At 29.9% G+C, this 11458-nt stretch overlaps 1 pseudogene; it reads right to left on the reverse strand.

The window, feature by feature from the left end:
- Window positions 1–11458, reverse strand: part of LOC106466965 — a 79191-nt pseudogene that overhangs the window by 17065 nt on the left and 50668 nt on the right.

Here is an 11458-nt window from a genome sequence, read left to right on the forward strand (position 1 = left end):
CTGTAACCATAAACAATCATCTAGTCTTTCCAGGTCTCTAGTTATCTGTAACCATCAACAATCATCTAGTCTTTCCAGGTCTCTAGTTATCTGTAACCATCTACAATCGTCTAGTCTTTCCGAGTCTCTAGTTATCTGTATTGAAATCTGGAAATGAGTCTACATCTTACTCAACACATTTGAAATAATTGTACTTATCCTGCAATGATCTTTTGTGTGTGACAAGTTTCAAGTCAACCTGCTGCTCTGAATATCATTGAACTATCCGAGATATATCCAAATATCCTTGATACCACCCAGGTTTCTTTCACTATCAATACAGACCTCTCTGTTGTAGTTAAAATTGCTGAGAACACACAGTTTTCTTCCCTTTTACCCACCACTGAAACGTGTGTATTTGGTATGCAACCAGTAACTCATGGATTCCATTAGTTACTACTCGACCGTTGTAGCAAAATACACAAGATGGGTACAAAATTAGAGAGTTTAGTGATAACAGAGATATGGAAAATTACAGCCCCATTCTTCACAGAACATATATTATTATACTTGTTTATTTTCAGAAGAAACAGTCTTAACAACTTTATTCTATACAGACCATTTGTGTTTTCACGAATTGTATGAAGAGTATCTTCTGTAACATTGACAACAAAACATATTTTCACAGTTCCAATCTTAGGGCTAAAGAAAAAGCCCTGGCAATAAAAGTAACAAAAAGAATATAACTTTAATTACCAGGTAAGACTCCGGTACCCCTAGCTGCTGCTCTTTCCATTGCTTCCTTGATGCAATAGTAAAGTTCTTTGCACTAGAAAAATATCCACTTAATTATGAATTATTAGAACGATTAGTTGAAAAATAAAGTGAATGTCTTAGACAGGTACATAATTTTTACACAATGTGTAGTTCTGTATGAAAAAAAGTAATTTGGTTTAATATTTCTATATTCTATTTTGTCAATTTAGTTTTGAAACACTTTGATAAAAGTGATATTTTATCACATGCCTAATCTCGTATAAATGTATTCAACAGAATTATTTTTCAATGACGTTATAAATGTTTAGTTTGTTGTTCTAATAATGACATTTACTTTCTCGTCTGTTCATAAAGATTCTTACATAAAGATAATAACTTAAAAATACAAAAGAAAGAAAACTGGATTTCTTTTCAATATTATTGATCAGAAGGATCCATTTTTAAAAACCTCGGTTTTCTTTTCAGCAATTATGTCTAGTTGTTTTATCTATACCTATTGAATTAGTAAGGTAGCCACAAAATAAAATAAAACACTAATGAAAAATACAAACTGACAGGTAGAAACACAATTTGTATCCTCATGTCTATGCTGATATAAGCAATATCTTTCCAACTTTATATTTGGTGAAGCTTAATTTCACTCGATCAATTATCTATGTTTTCATTAACTAAGAAAGTCTTGTATTTTTATGTGTTATCTGAGTAATAACAAATTTACTAACACACACACACAAACAAACTTTCACAGAGTTCCTAAGCTTACCATACTCACTAACCCTAAATATCTTTATGGCTTATCTTATCAGAATATTCCTATAGTTTTAAAACAGACATAACACAAAAATATTATTACGAATGAAAAATTCATCAAATGAAACTAAGAAAATAAAACAGGTTTGTGACATATTCCCATGTTTTATAAACTTAACATTAGAATCCTTTGTTCTTCATAAGAACATTCACTTCTCAGAAACCATAAATTACAGCTAACCAGTGTTATCTATATATTAAATTTACACAGATAGACAAGAATCTTCTATTCACTCATTTTAACTATTCATTTCGTTTTGTTTCAAAGATAAAACTTAATAATTACTGTACAACCCAAGTGTTGTGACATCACGAAAGCCTCTCAACAGAGGGTTCTTGAAATAATCATTGAGGGAAAAGGAAAGTAATATGAGAAACAAAACCTTGGATAAACCTAAAGAATATCATGGTCAAGGTTAAAACAAACGTATACCAGGGGCACAGCAGGTACTACAGAGTAGGGAGGTCTTTTAAAAAACAATGTGGGCCTTTCTTTGTACACTAGGAACTTAAGTGATTTACATGAAAGCCAAGTATTTATATATATAAAAATAATCATAAGATAGTGGACCTTTTAGACATGTTAGACTGGAATGTATGATCAACTGAAAAATCCTGACTGCTCTAACTGTACACTGAGCTGATTATAAAGCACCATTTCTCTCAAACATATGCACTTGCAATTTCACACACAGAAATGCAAATGTTAATATGACTTGAGAGAGATATTTTCACTGTTTTGTTTAATCAAGTTTGTCTGCACTAAGACTACTGTTGGGATAAAAATCCCCAATTATTAACAGCATAAGCCCTGAAGATTACTGTTAAGAAGTTATTCAAACATAAATTATAACATCAAATATTGTATTTAACTTATAAACATAAATTATAACACCAAATATTGTGTTTAACTTATAAACATAAATTATAACACCAAATATTGTGTTTAACTTATAAAATAAACATAAATTATAACACCAAATATTGTGTTTAACTTGTAAACATAAATTATAACACCAGATATTGTGTATAACTTGTAAACATAAATTATAACACCAAATATTGTGTTTACCTTGTAAAATAAACCACTAAATCACAAAAACACACCCTGAATATGAAGAATGCATTTTATAATTCTTAATTCCAATACTGAGAGAACAAACACCTTTAAATAAAATACTAAAAAATTATTTGAGTTAATTATTCCTATTTTTTTTTCTAACATTTATTTCGTTTTTCAAAGCTACACTCAGCTGATGTACATAACAATTCCAATCTCTCTTCACAATCTAGGAACCAGAGTTCTTTGCTATAAAACCTCTTTACATGTAGGACTTGTTTGTTCATTCTCTACCTTACATGTCAAACTTGCCTTTTTAGTATAATATTTATGTAGCTGAGTTTGGCCACCATTTCTTCTCCACAGACAAAGAACTTTGTTTTTAGGGCTGTATGTCATGTTTACAAGACGTTCATACCACCAACGTTCTACAATAGTTCCATTCACACTCCGAAGAATAATGCCATCATCTCGAACCTAGAAACACAGTTCAACATTTACAGATTGTATGAAAAAACATTACATATGAAGAATCATAAGAGAAAAATCTACAAATTATTATTAAAGTTCATCTCACCCAACAATTTTAATAATATTTTTTTCTACCAATTTTGAAACCCTACAACTTCTTTTAGAAAACAAATATATCTTAACTTTGAACTGAAGATTACTGGCACATCAGTTTAAGAACACTCATATTACAGACTTTAGTATTAGTGCTAAATCTTATTAATTTTAAGAAATAATAAGTTAAAGCCAACAACCTCGCAAACCGATCAAATTTAAAAGGTTTTCAGTCCTTTATTTATTTATAAATGGAACAAAAATAACTAGATGTTACATAATTAAATGTTTATGGAGTACACTAAACACACAAACTGTAGTAGAATTACAGAATATCACACCTTGCAGTGTTCCAATGTAACAGAGAATTTAAACTAGAATTAAATTTATCTTGTATAGAAACTAGTTTATAATTACAAAGAACTAGAACTGCATTGGTTCTTTTGCAAACAAATACCAACAGATAACTTAAAATGACATGAGAGTTTATATTAATATCAGAAATTATATTCAAATGTTCTTTTATAAAATCTGAGTGTTATTTAAAATTTTCCTTTACTGACAAAGTTTAATTCCTCATAATATTTTGAATTCTAAAAACCCAAGCTATAAATACACAAGTATTTTCCCATAAATTGCTAAGTTGTAATGACACAAAGGTTTTTATTGGGTTTTACCTCCATGAAAAGCATATCTCCTGCAGAATCTGTTCCTGAATGAACTGTAAAAGACTGGCGATGCATCTGACGGCTACCCAAAGGCCTGAGGTCTATGTCATTTCCACTCTGAAAAGTTGAACCATGATGTTCATATTTAAAAACTACACAAATTATTTAACAGTTCCTTAATCAACTATCACACGAGGTAACTTGAAATACCAAACAGACTAAACACAATTTACTAACTCTGTACATTTACTTTTAAAGTTCATACAAAAGCCTCATATTCAAAACTTCAATATTTATTACACCAGTTATGACAGATCATGGAAACTAATTATATACTTTGTATACTTCTTACTCAGACATTTGTGAACAAATCACACAAGCTACAAGTTAATTTTAACATCCGTAATATTAAATTTGAAAATAAACCTAGCCCTGGTCTTACCGAGTATACATGAAATTATGTATATTATATTGTTATAAGTAGTTAAATTTTATTTCTATTCTTTGTTACTCTAAAATATTAAAATAATTTAATGACGGTAGATTTAATAAATACAACAGTTGAAGAGAAAAGTACAAGTATCTCAAACTTTGTTACTCTAAAGTAATTATCAACTTGTGAATAGAGATTGTTTAACCTCTGAGTACCCATGAATTAGTTAAACCTAAATATTTAGTAAAGTAATAGTGGAAATCTGTGTATACACACAGAGCTTTCAGTTTACGACTGTAAGTTAGTAGTGTTCAGGCCATATGTTTTTTATTGTTAAGATATCTTACAGTTGCTGAGAGGATAAAATTATTACCTATTAATTTTCAAAAGCACAATAGTTAATTATTGATGTTAATATTATTAAGTTACCAAAAAAATATTATTATGATTCTATGCAGCCTTATTTCAGGGTACGATTTACTTTTTTCGATCATTCTTACTTTATATGGCCGAAATGAAAGATTTATAATAATGTTTCTCAAATATATACAATCATCTCAGTTTGAGACTACAGATTGTTATATCAATTTTACCTTTTAGATATAATTAATTAAGTAATCATGAATGGCTGTTCTGACATCTAATGCTTTGACTAATTTTAGTAGCTATAACTCAGTTGAATGAACATTGAATAACATAGTTAACTTAACTAATAACTTAGTTGAATAAGGTCATGGTTGTAACAAGCCACGAGGTGTGTCCTCGGTTGTTCTTTTAGCTTCCTTCATTCACTCACACAATCAGAATTTCTAGCCCTAAACCCAAGTTAACCTTGGTATAACAGTGAATCTGGTTACAGAGCTGAACAATGTCAAAAAAGGAGATTCATTGTAGTCAAATCTGAAAAACTAAGAAGCATCTCTGGAACCATTATTTTTTCTTTACACCACTATTAGGAAGAAGGTTTGTGGGTAGTTAAGCACAAAGCTACACAATGGGCTATCTGTTTTTAGCCTTATAAGTCTGCAGACTTACCGCTTAGTTTGTTTTAATTCTACAAAATATACTTTAAGTTATAAAAAAATTGCTTTCCTTTCAACTTTAACAGTAATATTACAAGGATAAGATTCACATTTAACTTATACAAAGACCAAACATCCATTAAAAACACAACTTACGAGATTTTCAATTTGATCCAGCAACTGGTTAATCTCTGCACTGTACACCAAACTAACGTGGCATTTTCCCAGTAAACGTCGAACCTTCCTTTTGATGTCTGTTTTGTTAACAGCTGTCATGATCATGAAGGCCACTATGTTGTACAGCATTGTTGATAAGAGCCTATCTTCATCATGCTCTAACCTTTTTTTTATCCATCTCTGACAAGGAGTTATACCTGCAAAAAAGAAACACATGGAAAACTTATCAAGGTAATTAATATTCACAAATATTATTGTTAAATATTCCAATTTATTCAAACTAAAAAACCAAGTTTATTAGAAATAAAATATGTCCAGATGTAACTTATTTCAAGTAGAAAATATTCCAAACAAAAGTAAAAAACCGAAGACTGTGAAAAACTACAGAATATTCAGATTAAATATATTCATACAACAATTTCTACTTCACACAAAACAAACAGTTCACCCAGTTTCATGGAACTATACTGAGGATACTTTCTTGTCTTTTTAACAAACCAACAATGTGCTTTAATTGTTAGAACCATTAGACAATAGATTAAAACAACATTATCACTGTCTCCATCTGGCATATGTAAGGAATAAAATGTTGGAAAAGACAAAAGGCAAGAGTAATTGGGTAATATTGTTTCCAAATTATTTTTTTATTAACTTGCACTATGAGACCTGGAAACAAATTATTTTTGTGATTAGAACAAGTCTAAATTTAACTTATCAGGAAAAATACAGTGAAAATTAGCAAATTTTAGATTCTCTATTTACATCTTAATAACACATTTTTTGATATAATATTACCTTTCCATCATCTCCCCAGGACCTTGGTCCATTCCAACCATGTCACGTTCCTGAGAAACGGCATCCAAAAATGCATCCTCCCAGAACTGCATGAAGTCCCACAAAGTTGAGCGTTCTTTTCCTGCAAACACATTAACTATTTTACTTCACAGAAGCAACTTAATATCTAATACAGAAAGAAAGAGTGACAGTCAAATTTTTTTTTTCATGTTTCATAGTTTTTCAAATTATTGAAAATGTAAAACTTTGACAATTCATCAATTTTGAAAACTCAATTAGACAAAACAGGATATAATGTTGCTATTCAATAAGAAAAAAATATTTCTATAAAACTAAAAGTAATTTAAATATCCTAATAAGTGAGAACTTATGTTTATAAAATATACTGATGTAATATTCATATATGCTGATATTGAATAAGTATCAAGTGTCCATGATATACGGTAGATTTTACATTAAGTTAACGAGAGAATAAACTAAGCCTGGACAGCAAAGCAAACAAAACTTCTTAATAAAAACACAATCTTTACCCTTTTACAAACATTTGACTGCTTGGGTCTTAATTTAAACTGGCTGGATTGATAATTCTATTTTAACAAATTCTGGCAGCTGGAATAGGAAACAATCATTTCTGCACAAGATAAAGACAAGAGCAATGAATGCTTGTATATCAGTACCAAAGTTCACAGTGCTATACACCACTAATTGATTTTCAAGGAAAATATCTCTAACTCGTAAATTCCTCTGTATCACCCTTTAACTTCAGTACAATCCACAGAAACAGGGACAGAAACAGGACCAAGCAAGTACAAGCATTTACAGATTGGCCATTAAAATATGGAATTTTAATCTAAAATAGAGGATTTACAATCTTCTACATTCCATTTAGGTGGATGGAAACTTACTAAATGCAAAAATTTTCTAATATTAACTTGAAGACACCTTACTAAAGACATCCTCTTTCTAGTTATGGAAAAGTGAAGTATAGCAGTCTGTTAACTGTGACCCTACTATAAATACAAAATCCTAAAGCAGTTTTCAGTATATTTAATGTTTCCTTAAAATTTAAGATAACGTTTTGTTTCTGTGAAGATACAAGTTACCTAATTGTATTTGTTTCAATTTCATCATCCAAGTATTTCAGATCATAAACTAGAAGTAAATCCTGAAATACTGGACACACATAGAGCTAATGACTGGTAATAAAAATGTTTAAAAGAAGATGCAAATAAAAAAAAAAAGAAAGAAAAAAAAGAAAGAAGAAGAAGAAGGAGAGAGAGATCTAAGTGGAAGAACTGAAACCATGATGTCTAATACTTCATGCATAAACACAAAGGTTCCCAAAAATTAAAAGAATGAATAGGATGTATTACAGACTCATCGAGCAACATTTGAGCATTTTGAAAACTTTAGTTTATTTTTGTAAGGAAGTGCAATCATGAGAAATATGATCAAGAGTGTAAACAAAATTTACATGTGGTGATGAGTCTATAGTGAAGTAAGAGAACTTTGCTATTGAAGGAGCTATAAATTAGTGGTCTTATGAAAAAAAAAAAGATCAGTACCACATAAAGAATCCTCATTTGTCAATCAATACCCAGTGGACAAAATTTACTCAACACTAACTTTTGAACCATTAAAGAATAATGGTTCAAACAATCTAAGTACAAAATATTCAGAGTATATAGGAAGAGCTGGTCTCTTATGAAATGACCAGTCCAAAATCCTAGTGACCTATTGAAAATCTGTGATAATTGGGGAAAAAAAACTTTGGTAATTTTGGTGGATTGTAGAGAAAAATGTAAGTTGATGATCTAAAGAAAATGGTAGCATCCATGCTATTCAATGTATTAGCATTGTAAATGCTCATATTTCAAAATTAATATGCCTAATATTGTGATACTGAGTTTAAATCAAACATGCAAACTAAAATATAACTTTTTTAGCAACTTTCTACTAAAACTTGAGTGACAATTCCTTGGTTAAGACTCTCTGATCTGATAAACAAATTATCTGTACTGAAATACCATTGTTTTTTTTTCAAACAAATTAACTATCACATGATTACACTCTTGTAACGAGCAACTACATGCACTTGTAAAAATCCTTCTTACCAACTAAACCCTCAAACAAGTACGTTCTGCCCGTGTCAGGTCCAGGATTGGTAGCTGTGGTAACCATACTGCCACGCCGATAACGAAATCCTGTGCTTAAACTACTTTTACTGCTCCAAGCACTCGAGGTTCGTTTGTCTTGGGTTACTAAGAACTTTCACACAAACATACATAGAAAAAAGATAACTAAGTAGTTTATACGTTTCAACATTTTTCTTATAATTATAATATTACAGGTCATATCAAAAATCACACAGAGATATATATATCCTTTTGGTGAATTCAGAAATAACAACTTCATAGCCTTCTTTAATGGTTGATTATTAAGTATGCAGATACAATGGCACACACCAATATTTAGAAATGACCCTGTATTCTATTTATCCGTTATACAGAGATATCTACATCTGAACACTAAAGCGTAAGCTTACAGCTTTTCTTTAGCATCTTTACAGTACCTGAAACAACCAGAAGAGTAACAGAGATTAAACAATTTTGGAGCATTCAATACAAAGATATCAGGGTTAAAAAGAACTATACATTAACAAAGTACATTGTTAATTGATAGATGAGTCTATCCAATATCGCTACTAACACAACATAATCCTAGCCAAATATCTTTTCTCTTTGTATATTTATGAAAGATAATATTCTGATCTTTAGATTTATTCAAGTAGCTTCAAATGTTTTGTATTAAGTATTTTCTTTTAATTCTTGTTTTAGGTTCTTTAACCCTATGTGGAAGACAGGGCCAAAGTGAAACTGTCATGACCTTTTACAGTTACATCAAAAATTTAATTAAAGAACTTTACCCTCAACTGATGTTAAACTTTATATGAAAACACAGTTTATAATTCAGATTTGTATATTATCTATTCTAGCATCTGGTGTAACTTGTGTTCTAAAATGCATATTTGAAAGTTACATCTAAATAACCAGCTCAGTGAGAAAAAAGTAGGGTCACTTTGCCACGGCATGGAGTGTAAAAGACCTGAGTCCAAACATAAGTACTAAATTTCTTGTTTTTTTTATGTATATTTTTGTCAACTGTTCTATAATTTTTGGAAAAAAGAAACTAAAATGTAAAAATTAAAAACTTCTTAGTGTAGGTAGCAAAACTTGAATAAAATTTTCAATTTCACAAGCTCAGTCGGTCCGATCCATAAGGCAGGCTTGCAGTATGCACGACTGTAACTTGATCGTTTGTTTATCTTAAGCTCTACACAAAACAGAAAGGAAGGGTCCAAAAGTACACTAATCAAACCATAAAATAAAATAAAGAATATGGAGAAAATTTAGTAGTTGAAGCTGTCAGAATAAATAATTATAATTTTATGTTACAATCTGCAGTCTTTCTAGAAAAATAATAATTTATTTCATATTTTTCAAATTTTCAATTCACTGTACGTTAATGACTTCAGTACAGTTAGTGTTAGGGTAGAAAAAATAATGGACGAAATACAGTTTTACCAAACAAAACTTTGATAATCATTTTGAAGGTTCAATAGGTTTAGCAAATGAATTATAAAATTTTAAGATGAAAAAAAAAAAGAGAGAAATTTTAGTCTTAGCATGAAAATCACTTTTCACTCACATTGACTCAGTAAAGACTTCAGAAAATCACAGACAAATTTTAATAGAGATAATTTATTAAAAATTATGATTTTTTTTTTGTATACAACAGATTTGTAATGTTGCCCAATTTTGTAAAGGAACATAAAATAAATTCAGTTTTAGTAAACATTAGTATGTATAGCTATGCATATACAGGTGTTAGTCCAATGGACAGACCCCATACATACAGAGTTAAGTACTTTATCCTGCATGTATATAAAATACATTTTTACTTCATTTGTCTGTAGATTATAAAACCTTCTTACATTTCCTGCTTCAATCTCACTGTCTGACACTGTAGATCGAAAAGAGCTGTGGCCAGCTCTCGAAGAACGATAATACGCTGGGTTGGTTGTCATGCTTCCCGAATCACTAGCATTACAGCTGGCTGTTGGGGTGCCTACTTCTGAAACCTAAATATTAGACAACATAAAATATCAAGACAGTAGTCTTTATTTATCCAAAAATATGGGCAAACCCACATTAAAATTTCTATTTCAGTGAAAAGCCAACAGTTCCAGCCAAAACATTTAGATCATGGTTTTAAGACTCGTCTTTTGAACTTAATTTTAGATCATTAGTGTGAAAAGATTAAGTTTGTTGTCTCTCAAAAATTTAATACAGAATTACTAAATACCAACTGTCTGAATGTACTATGTAACGAGAACCTTTCTACCCAAATATGAATGTACTATGTAACGAGAACATTCCTTAAAATAGCTTTCTATAGTAATGTTCTTCCTACCCAAATATGAATATACTATGTAACAAGAACATTCCTTAAAATAGCTTTCTATAGTAATGTTCTTTGTACCAAATATAAATATACTATGTAACGAGATCATTCCTTAAAATAGCTTTCTATAGTAACGTTCTTTCTACCCAAATATGAATGTACTATGTAACAAGAACATTCTTTAAAATAGCTTTCTATAGTAATGTTCTTTGTACCAAATATAAATATACTATGTAACGAGATCATTCCTTAAAATAGCTTTCTATAGTAACGTTCTTTCTACCCAAATATGAATGTACTATGTAACAAAGAACATTCTTTAAAAGAGCTTTCTATAGTAATGTTCTTTCTACCCAAATATGAATGTACTATGTAACGAGAACATTTCTTAAAATAGCTTTCTATAGTAATGTTCTTTCTACCCAAATATAAATGTACTATGTAACAAGAACATTCTTTAAAATAGCTTTCTATAGTAATGTTCTTTCTACCCAAATATGAATGTACTATGTAACGAGAACATTTCTTAAAATAGCTTTCTATAGTAATGTTCTTTCTACCCAAATATGAATGTACTATGTAACAAGAACATTCTTTAAAATAGCTTTCTATAGTAATTCAAATTCGATGACGAGGAACCCATTTTGAGACTAATAATGGCTGGAGACGGCTTGAATGGGTAATGAAGAAAAACTTTAATATAAGTTTA

The sequence above is a fragment of the Limulus polyphemus genome, unplaced genomic scaffold (assembly GCF_000517525.1).
Source record: "Limulus polyphemus unplaced genomic scaffold, Limulus_polyphemus-2.1.2 Scaffold2441, whole genome shotgun sequence".
In the NCBI taxonomy this organism is placed as follows: Eukaryota; Metazoa; Arthropoda; class Merostomata; order Xiphosura; family Limulidae; genus Limulus; species Limulus polyphemus.